Here is an 11,471-nt window from a genome sequence, read left to right on the forward strand (position 1 = left end):
AGGAAGGCAATTCAGGGCCCTCTAATAGGGAATGGGAGCATGGCTTTATCCGAGGAGCCATAGACCAGTCCGTGAGGAAGCTCTGAAATAATAAAACTGGACTCAGACTCAGCTATCTCTGCAGCCAAGAAGTTAATTACCTCATCCTGGAGCTCTGTGGTCCACAGAGACAGAGCTGAAGTCTATTTTTCCTTCCAGAGTGGAGTGCAGGCAGCAAATTCAACTGGGACTCTGGGTATAGGGTAAATAGTCCTTTTTTTTATTGTCTAAATTGGGCAAATAAGACAAAAAATAGATAGATGGAGTCACTGTTCCATGACGACACTGTGCCAGGGTGGAGGTGACCCAAGTCCTGCCTCAGTCCTGTGGGACTGGGACCCCACGGGTGACGCCCAGGGTCCAGGGCTTTGTCAGACTGACGGAGGCAGAGGTGGCCAGCATCCCTGGAGCTCTCCGTGCCTCAGTTTCCCACTTTGTCCTTCCTTTCCTGTTATCACCACAAAGTGTGAGACCAGACTCAGGGTCCCAGAGGGGTTCAACCCTTGGCCCCCGGCACTAAACAGTCCAGCCACAAGATAGGCGCTGCTCATGGGGTCTGGGGAGAGGGCTCTCAGCACCTGAGCCCCAGCCTGACCTGCTCCTGGAAGGTCTTCTCCTCCCTCTCAGAGAAGCCTGAGCCTTAAGCTGGGCACTGGGAGACACTGCCCATCCCACTCCCTTGCAGGATGGGAGCAGGAGCATCACAGGCACATGAACTTCAGAATAAAACCAACTCCAGGAAAGAAATCATGAAAACAGTCTCTGATAAATATATTTATTTTCCACAAATAAAGCTGGGCATCAGAGCTCTCAGGCTGGCAGTGGGCTGTGGAATTAACTGCTTCAGTCTTCATTTTATCGGCTGAGCAGTGCGGCCAGCCTGTACCGGGCTTGTGGTCAGCACCCTAAGTGCAGCAGAGCCACATTCCCTCCACATCTCACGGAGAAGACACAAGGCCACGTCTGAAGGATGCCTAGGCCACAGCTGGGACCCTCAGTGGACACCACAGGGCCAGGCCAGTCACCGGCACAGCCGAGGAAAGGGCACTGCCCACACCTGCTGTTACAGTAGGGGCATGTCTGTGTCTGGAAGCCCTGCCCTGGGTGACATGGTAACCATCACCCTCCTCTCTGTACCCACCCTGAGCCCCAGGAAGCCTTTGTTGGAGGGGTCTGAGTGCTTCCATCTGAGCGTAGATACCAAGGGTCCGGTGGATACTCGATCTCCCCTCACAGTGAGCCTGGGCCCAGGACTCAGTACCCCTGGGGTGGCAGGAGCAGTGCGGTGCCTGCCCTCAGCAGGAGGAGCTGCCCTGGGGACAGCCAGGACCATGGGATCTGCCGCTCCGTCACCCACAGCCACCCTCCCCAGAGATGCCTGTGTTTATTCCCCACCCTGCAGTCTGTCTGGCTCTTGCCCGTGGCGTGTAACTGAACCATCCTCTACCTCCCTCCCGGCCATACTACGGATGTCCGGTCCCTCCTCTTCTTCCCCGAGTGGCCCTGTGAGGTGCTGCCCAGCTCTCCTCTCTCGCACCCTTGGGTGCCTCTTCACCTCCCAACTCCTAAATTCTCTGGGGGACCCGGGCTTTGGTGGGCACCCTGTGCTTTTCACGACTTCTGCGGTGTCCAGCCAGGGCCCTGAGCAAGGCGGCTGCGCTCCTGCAGATTCCAGCATCTCCCCCTGCCTTGGGCTCCACACCTCTTCCAGCTTCTTGTGGGCTTAACATCTGCAGCCTCCTGAAGGTCCGAAGGGAAAATGAGGGACGTTGTGCACAAAATCGCGCCTCTGTGTGGTAACAAGGAGATGGGACCGGTCCCTTGTAAGAATAGGCCGGTGACTTGCTGACTGATGGAGTCGGTGCTTTGTGATTCGAGCCTGGCCTCTGGGTGCCGCAGGGATATGTGGGCCCTGCTCTCTGTCAGTTCCTGGACAGCTTCTGAAGCCCTGACTGCGGACACCCAGGTTCTGGCAGTGGCTGGCGTAGCTCTGCCCTTGTCCCCGTTTCTACCCCCTTGGCCTTGGCGGAGTGGAGCGGTGGCCTCCTGGACCTGGGTCCTGCTCACTGAACTCTGCCCATCCCCCTAAGGAGTCGGAGCAGCCGGGGGTGGTGGCCCAGTCTGCCGGGTGTTAAAGCAATGGGCGTTTCCTCCTGTGTTTCTGTGTCTTCTGAGTTTTTGCAATGAAGATGTCTTATTCAACGACAACTTCAAGGCATTTGACACTGTTTAGGGCGGAACTCAGTGGGAAGGAAGGAGGCTGCTGATTGGCTTTTCTGGAAAAAGAAGAGCTCGTGAGTGAAACGCTGTCCCCTTAGGCCCCGCCCAGCGTGGGAGGGTCACCTGGGGTCCTGATCAGGTCAGCGGGGGTGGACGAGGCCTCCTGCACCCAGAGTGCAGCACCAGGTCGCTCCCGTCACTCACTCATGCACTCGTTCGCTCTCTTATCTACTCACCTGCGCATCCGTTCGTTTATGATTTCTATTCACTCGCTCGCCATCACTCATTCACCCTTCCACATCTCATTACTCATTCCTTCGCTCACACTCCCTCATTCATTCGCCTCATCATTTATTTCTGCTCTCAATGATCACTCATGTAAGAATTCATTCACTCACTTTTTTGTTCGTTAACTTCACTCACTCATTCTAGTGATCGTGTGTTTCGCTGGCGCTCTCACCCTGGTGAGACCCTAGGCTGAGCTGGGGAGCATGGGTGTCCATCTGTCCACCCACTCAGCCACCCCTCTGTATATCTGTATTTCTACCCTCCTATCTATTCATTTGTCCACCCATCATCCATCCATCCATCGTCTGTCCATCCATCTGTCCACCCACTCATTGATCCATTTGTCTGTCTACCCACCAACCCATCTGTCCACTTGGTTAATCAGCAGCTGATGTTCAGCAGGAGCTGGACTCTCAGCAGAGATGGAATTAGTCGAGAATGCTAATATCAGGTGGGGACGTATATATCAGTGATCTCAGTAAACCCGACTGTGTTCTGAGTGCCAAACACCATTCTTGGTGCTCAGTGTTTTGTGGCCACAGTGTGCAAAGGTCCTGAAAATCACTGCTATTTGCTCTGACTTCCAAATGAACCTGGAGTCCAGGAGGGGGTTCTGGGCATCAGGTCTTTGTAGGAGATCAGGGAGAGCCTGGCATATAGAGGGGTGTTTCTTAGGGGCCAGGGCCAGGGCTCCTCCTGGGCAGTGCTCCAGGGCTCAGTCCCGTCCCTGGCATGGTGTCTGCCACCCCAGCTGCTGCCCTCCCTGCCCTCTAAACAGGGAACCATCCTGATGGCTGCCCTGTCCAGGAGGCTGGGCAGAGCTTGAGGTGGAAGTTGAGGCTGATGGCACAGGTGGTTGCCAGAAGCAACCAGGATTGTGTGGACTTAGACTGTGGCTGTTTCTGCTACAGAATCCCTGAGTCAGGCCAAAGCAGGAAGGCGGGGCCAAGGCATAGATACTAAATGGGGCATCTACTGAAGGTTTTTAACCAGAGTGGCCTGATTCTGGAGAAGAACCCTAGATGTGGTGAGCAGGATTTGGGGCTGGAGTCTCACACCTCCAGTCACCTCCCACCACAAGGGCAGGCAGCCTCCTCTCAGGCTGAGAGGGTCAGCTGAGCCAGAGACAGGAGTCACCCAGGAACCCAATGCATTGTGGATTCAGAAGGAATGTAGCAAACAACTCACAAAGAGACAGAAACCCCAGGAACACGTCGGACTCGGGAGAATCGATTGAGGAGATGACATGCAGGGTCAGGAGCTCCTGTGGAAACAACAGAGGGAGTCAATAATTAAACAAATTGCTGAAGAAAATAGTACTCAAATTGACAAAGGACTGGGGCTTGCTGATTGTTCCTGCATTCCAAGTGGGATTATGGACATGATAAATAGTTGTGCATATTTCAGAAAAAGCCCTGACTTGGAGGATAAAGAACGTCTCAGAAATGTCCTTCAAAAAGAACAAGCTGTCGCAGAGGAGGCAGCTCAACTGACATCACAACTGCAGCAGCCAAAGATGGGTCCCATCACCCAGAAGACAGCCCTGTGTCTATCTGCAGCCCTGAGTCCCCAGGGGTTGCAGGGGTGGGAGAGGTACCAGCCCTCCAGATGGCAGTCAGTGCACACGTGGTCCCCAGGCATGTGCAGACACACCGAGTGTCACTCATCACAGGGGAATGGAAACCAGAAGCCACCCTGAGATCCATCTTACATCCGTCCAAGAAGGAGGAGACAAGATCAGCTAGGGTGAGGGGAAGGACCCTGGCACTATGCTGACGGAACGGAAGTCAGCGCAACTGCTGTGGAGAACTGTGTGGAGGATCTTCAGAAAGTCAGCACTAGCCCCACCTGTGACCACTAACCCTACCTGTGGGTGTTTCTTCAATGGAAATGAAGTCAGTGCCTCAAGGGGACACCCGCAGTCCACGTGGCTCACCACCTTCACAGGGGCCAAGGAACAGCATCTGCTTATGTGCTCCTGGATGACGACCAGGTACAGAAAACGGGGCACTACACACGGTGGGATGGCACGCAGCTGTTACAGAGACAGAAACCCTGCCGCTGGCCACAACACGGAGGGACCTGGGCGAAGTGTGAAACCCTGGGACCTGAAGAATTGTGCCGCCCATGGCTGAGCGCATGAGACACACCTGAAGTCAGACTGAGCACGCAGAGGTGAAGACAGATCCCACCCAGACCACTGGACACTGTGTGGGGAGCAGAGGGGCCACATGTGTACTCGGCAATGCAGAGTCCACCCGGGTAGAGCTAAAAACCCACAAACAGATATTTGGTGCTAAAGGAAGACAGTAAGAGCAAATTAAAAAAAAAGACTAATCAAACGAGAATTATACAAATTAAACAAAAAGTAGTAAAAAAAAAGACAAAAAATAGTAAAAAAAAATGTAAACAGATCCAAAATCTATTTCTTTGACTAGATTAATGACTAGATCAAGCCTGCCAACCCTAAGGACAAAAAGGGACAAAATTAGGTGTGTAAATAAGAACACAGTATGGACTGCAGATCAGGTGGTGAACAATTTGACACCAATGTTCCATGTAGTCGGGACCAGCCCTGGGAGGCCACAGACCCTGGGTATCAGCCCCTAAACCAATCTGTGCTCTGGTTTAGAATGCCTGCCATTAGCAAAGACCCAGAAGTATCTAGTTAAATATTTTAAGTGAGAGAATCAAGCTTCCTGACTATGAACATGCAGGCTTACCTTCCTGGGCTCCCAGAGGACCAGGCTCAGAGCTCAGTTTGGCTGGTGTCTTAATGTCCCCATCCCCAAGGAAGGCGATCCTGGCCCATCCTGAGGAGGTGGCACTGGCCAAGAGACCAGGGAGGCCCCTGAGGTTGAACATTTGCTACAGGACCCCTGTGGTCCTGGGGACCACACTGGAGGGACAGTGACATCGCCGCGATGGGGGCTGTCCCTTGCCTTAAGGACCCCTCGCCTTTGGGGCCAGGTCAGAGAAGGCGCTGTAGAAGGAGTGGCTCGGGTGTGGGGCAGCACGTCTGAACACAGGAAATGTGTGCCCCGGATGTGTGTCACCAACGTGGGCCCAGGAGCCGTGGAGAGCTCGGAAGGTGCTTTGTCAACGTGGATTTCAATAATGCCTTAGGACGAAAGAGTGCCACAGGGGAGCTGATTTCATTTTCGCAAGCAAGTGCAATTGTAACCCACATCTTAAAATAGTTCAAAACTGTAAATTATAGTCCAGGCTGAATTTTGACATAATGTCAACAAGAATCTAAATTATAGCTTGTACACAGAATAGGGAACTTTATCAAAAGAATAAAACACTATGACAATATGGTATTTATTCCAGAAATGCAAATATATTTTAGTATCTGGATATTTAGTAACCTGATTCATTATTCTATGGGTAGATCAGAGGAAAAATAAACTACAATCATACCAACAGATAGAAAAGACATATTATTAATTCAGCAGTCTAATACAAGACACATAATAAAAGAATACACAGAAATTTTCTTAATGCAATTAAGCAACAGCAGATGCAACTTTAACAGAAACCATAACAGGTATTTCAGTAAACATCAGAAACCAGTTATTAATCTTGCTAGCCACATTATTTAAGAGTCTGCTGAAGTTTTCAGAGTGCAGTTCGAGAGAACGGGTGATAAGTGTGATAGAGACAGAAGGAAAGGAGAATTTTAAATGAATGATACCTCGAGGGTTGCCTAACGCCGCCTAGAAAGCCGAGCAAATAGGGAGACACCTACTCAAACTCAGACAAATGGATGGCGCGAATCGATCGCACTCACACGTTCCTACAAACGGAGAGAGAGGGCGTATCGATTCACAGCTGCGGCACGCACCAGAAGCTTCTCAGGAATCTCTTCAGAGAGAAAGTCCTGGGCCCTCATTACATTCAAATGTTGTTGAATGACAACAAAAAGCATTTGGTGCAGCCAGTCCTAGGGAAGCACCCAGGCCCACACAGCATCCATCTCTCCAGGAAATGCACCTATAAAAACCTCTGTGTGGGGAACAGCCCTGCAGCCCCCAAGCACCTCACAGCAGCAGGTAGGGTGAGGACCCTGGGGCTTTGTCTCCAGGTTGTGTCCTTAGTGCCCCCAGGCACAGGGTGAGCCTGGCACTAACAGAAGAGGTGGGTGTAAGAGGCTCTCACAGAGCCCAGAACGAGGCCATGCCTACATCTGGATCACCCAGACAAGGCCAGGACAGTGGTGGCAGCAGCTGAAGAAAGATCCACTTGCCAAATGTGGCCCTCGACCCGGAGAAGCTGTGTGGCCCCCTCTTGTCTGCCTTCCCTCCTCCTGTCTCTTCCCTTCCATCTTCACAGAGACGCTCAGCCCGCTCAGCCGTATGAGGTCACACATGAGTGTCCAGCAGCAGGAGGACAGCAAGGGGAGCTGCCGGGAACGAGACGGTCCCGGAGACCTTTAGATTAAGTGGGACAAAAATGTAAATGGGACCTAAGTGGCAAGAATTGTTCAAGTGATCCAAAAGAAGGAAGAAAGCAGAGGAAAAGAAAATAGTTAAACAGAAGTGAAATAATAAATGGTAGATGTAAATCTAAATACATCAATAGCTTCATTAAATGCAAATTGTTTAAGCTGAGCAATGAAATGGCAGGCATGGTCAGACCAGACTAGAAAGCGCTTGGCCCACCTCTGCGTAGTCTGTAGGAAACCCCGTCAAAGACAGTGATCGTGTGGTAGGAGGGCAAAGCCGTGTACTATGGTTGGATAAGTATCTGAAAAGGCCGCTGGATTCTCAGTCACCAGCCTATGGCATCTTGGAAGGTCATGGAGCCTTTAGGAGGTGGGGCCTGGTGGGAGGAAGTGAGGTCATTGTGGGGGCGTGGCCTCTAGGGGCTATGGGACCCCACACCACCTCCTCCTCCTCCTCTTCTTCTTCTTCCTTCTCTTCCTCCTCTCCGCTTCTTCTTCTTCTTTTTTTTTTTTTTTTTTGCTTCCTGGCCACCATAAGGGGAGCAACTTCCTCCATCACTTGTTCCTACCATCATGTTCTTCGCCACAGGCCAAAGGGATGAGCCACAGAGTAGAAACTCTGACACTGTGAGCTACCTGAAGCCTTCCTTCCTGTAAGCGGATTTAGCTCTGGAATCTGCCATAGTAACGGAGAGTTGTCTAACACAACTGGAGAGTGACACCATGAAGTCATGAATGAGAAGGAAACTGTGGTAGCTGCGTGTATACCAGGGAGAGTAGACTTCAGGGCATACCAGCCCTCTAAGAACAAAGAGGGATGTTTTATAACAATGAAAGGGTTAATTCTTCAAAAGACACAACAGTGCTAATTAGGTGTGTGCCCCTAGTAATATAGTTTCAAAAGCAATAGAGATAGAAAGAGAAGTGATAAAGTCACAGCCACAGCGGAAAGCATCAGCAATTATCTGTCCGTAACTTAGAGAACCAGGAGAGGGAAGCCGGGAGGAGGAGGCCAGTGTGATTCCTGCGTGACACCAGCAATCAAGCCTGCCCACTCCCGCGCACAACCCACACTGACAGGAGCTGAAAGGTCAGAATCAGAGGCAGCACAGCTTAATGCTGACCCGTGTGGAATTAAACTCCTAACGGCAGAAAGAACAAGGAAACATTTGGAAATAAACTCACTTCTAAATAATTCACGGGTCAAGGAGACAGCCCCAGTGGAAACTTAAAAATATTCTGAGCTGAACCAGAATGAAAGTAAATCATATACAATTCATGGAAGAGGGCAGTGCTAGGGAGGAAGTTTATAGAATTAATCACTCAGATTAAGAAGAAACAGTATCTAAACACACACCCCCACTTTAAGAAGTTAGGAAAAACTGAAAAGAAACAAACCTAATGCACATGGAAGGAGGGAATAATAAGGGTGACAATACATGTTTTTACATACTACCAATGAAATTTGAAATTAATGAAATAATAATAATAATAATAATTCACAATAGCTCAAAAATGAGAGGTTGAGCTACATCAAAAAAAGCATGCACAAAATCAAAAATTACTAAAGTATTGATCAAGTAACCAAAGAAGACCTCATAAAGACAGAGGCCTACTGTGTTAGAGGATTGGAATATTCAGCAGAAGAGAAACATTAATTTTCTATGAGGTTATCCACAGATCTAACAACAGTCCAGTTAAAATTGTGGCCCAGTTTTTGAGACATAAGGAAGCCATCTTTAAAATTTACATGAACAAAGAAGTAAGAACAGGCTAAGCCATTTTGAACAAAATGTAAATTCGGAGGAATTGTGCTCTTCCTCAGACTGGCTTCAAGTCTGTGTCCCATCGAGAGGGGACAGGCACAGAGATCACTGCGTGGACCAGACAGCCAGGAACAGACCAGATGTGGCCAGTGCCCTGCAATGGCCGGGAGGCCATTCAGTGGTAAAGAGTAGCCTTCCAAAAAATTGGGGAGGACGGTCAGATCTCCCTTCACCAAAAGGAAACCGAGGTGTGAGCTCTACACCGTCCACAAAACTCAACCCTCTGTGAGCCACAGATCGAAGTTTGGGAAGCAGAGCTCCTCAGCTGCTAGAGGAAAAACACTGGAGGAAGTGGGTGTGGCCGGGACAGTCTGAGAGGTCTTAGGCATGGCAGGCAATGGAGCACAAAACCACACAAGGAAAACAGCTGAGAAAGTCGGAGATGACCCAAAGTAAAAACTATTAAAAGACCCTGTTATCTGGATGAGAAAACAAGTTACAGATTGGGGGAAGATATTCGCAAACTACATATCTCACAGATACTTGAGTCTGAGATAGGGAAAGAACTATGAAAACTCAACAGTTAAAAAAAATCAGACAATTTTAAAATGGACAAAAGATGTGGACAGAAATGTCAGGAAGGCAGAACAAAGGCAGCAGAAACAAAAATAAGAAGTAGGTGTGGAAAGATGTTTGACATCATTAGCGAGTAGCGAATGCAAATTAGAACCACCTTGAGGCACCGGTTCCAGATAAGGTAGGATCTCTTGACACAGTGACAGCAGAAACAAGACCAGGCCAGATCCCTGGAGCTTGCACCCCTCCCAGGCAGAGCTGCATTGGGGTGGGGGCTTCAGCTGCCTTGTGGCTTTGGCTGAAGGGAGCGGGCAACTGGTTCATGGAGGGACTGAGCTGCTCCTCGGGGAGCAAAGAAGGCAGCAGGGAGTATGGATTCTCTGGGTGGGCTAAAGGCTGGCGGTTCTCGTGGGCCAGGGCCATGGCTCCAAAAGATCTGTCTTCCGGCTGACCTCAGTCATCTCACCCAGAGGCTGCCGAGTCCTTCTGTGTCTGGTGCCATCATCCTGCACAAGCGTCCTGACCTTGTGGGTCCAGGCCCCGTGATAGGGCAGAGGGACGTCGGGGGCTTGGGTGTTAGAGGCTTCTGAAGTAGCACAAGGCTGGGGCAGGAAAGAGGAGAGAGACAGAAGATGAAAACACATTCCGGGTCCAAAGGGCAACAGACAGCTAACCTTGCCCTGCCTTCTTGGGCAGAGCATTTCCAAATGGTCAGTGCGCCTGTCTGTATGCATGGAGCTGAGTAGACGTGGACCCGAGGGTTGTGACAGCGGAGATGACAAGCGTGGTGTGAAGACAGAGACGCCAAGCTTTTGCCCCGTTCCAGTCAGCCCAGACACCTGCAGGCCCGAGGGAAGAGTCCGTGTTGCAGCAGCAAGCACAGTCTTTAGGGCCCCAGAAGTAGCCAGGCGCTGTGGTCACAGCCTGCAGGTCACAGGTGTCACCACAGCAAAGCCAGGGGACCAGCATGGCACTGCCCAGCTGCGAGCAAGTGAGGCTGGAGAGTTTGTTTAGACTCCGTCCTTGACCACCATTTCTCACTTACTGCACACCTCTGCCTCTGGGGCTCATCAGGGTCTCCAAGGCTGATGGTTACAGTGACTGGAGCAGCCCCACCATGGGGGTCCCTGGCCGTGTTTGTCCCCACTGTCCCTGTTAAGCAGCTGGTGTCCAATGGCTGGAGATGCCACACATGGCTGGGAGGCACAGGGGCCACTCTTGGAACGGAGTGGGAGTTGCTTAGGAGTTGAAGCAGATACTTAATGCCAGTCCTCCTCGGGGACATGTGGGGTGGGGGTGAGGAGAACACCTGCAGCCCGCTGTGGCTGTGTCCCGGTGTCCCCACGGGACTGACGAGGTGTCCGGACCTGGGGTGTGGGAGGGGACACCTTTCCTTACCCAGCCGAGGGGTGGCAGTGACACTCTGGGAGCCAAAGTCAGGGAGCAAGGGGCAATCAGAACAAATCCACCTAAGGAGGGATGTAGGGGATATGGCAGTCTTCGGGAAGGGAGACCTGAAGTCTCAGGTTGGACTGTTTCATGCCTGGGTTAGGTGAAGTGGGAGGGCTCCAGTGTGGGTCAGGGGACTGCGCGGCCGGTGTGCTCAGACCCTTGCTGGCCCTGTGCAGTGCTGCTCCCTGGGGCGTGGGCAGGACCTGGGTGGGTGAGGGGGAAGGGAGGAAAGAGGCTTTCCACTGACCTTGGGGAGAGAAACCCCAGCTTCCACGCCTCTCTCCTGTGGCCTTCCGGTTCCTTCTGGTTCAAAGTCCCCAGCACACCCAGGTACCACACTGAACCCCAGGAGTGGGATCCACTGGACAATAGCACTGCACACAGCATCACGGCGTGGAGACCCCAGCATCCCGGAAGGAGCTGCATGGAGAGAAGGAAGCCGGTCTCCATCTGCACGCTCTGTCACTCTCTTCCTGTGACTCCAGAGCACGAGCAGGTTGGGGGTGTGGCTGGGAGGCTCACAGCAGGAATCATGGGACAGGGTGGCCGAGGTTCCTTCTCCTGACTGTCTATGGCCGCAGGAATCCAGGCCAGGGCTGAGACCCATGGAACTAGACGCACACATTTTCAAAGTCCATTTAACAGTGTATTAATTTTAAAATGAATAAAATAGAAGCTCAGCA

The 11,471-nt window shown here is 51.4% G+C and overlaps 1 long non-coding RNA gene across 1 annotated transcript; it reads right to left on the bottom strand.

The window, feature by feature from the left end:
- Positions 1-839: 839 nt before the first annotated feature.
- On the bottom strand, positions 840-11,232 carry LOC104869189. The gene is made up of 3 exons (XR_782220.1): positions 11,036-11,232; positions 3,736-3,811; positions 840-2,315 (listed from the first exon to the last, which is right to left on the bottom strand). It is a non-coding gene; the product is annotated as an uncharacterized LOC104869189 (long non-coding RNA).
- Positions 11,233-11,471: the final 239 nt, after the last annotated feature.

This window comes from Fukomys damarensis, unplaced genomic scaffold, assembly GCF_012274545.1.
Source record: "Fukomys damarensis isolate Sample0158 unplaced genomic scaffold, DMR_v1.0_HiC HiC_scaffold_19, whole genome shotgun sequence".
Classification (NCBI taxonomy): Eukaryota; Metazoa; Chordata; class Mammalia; order Rodentia; family Bathyergidae; genus Fukomys; species Fukomys damarensis.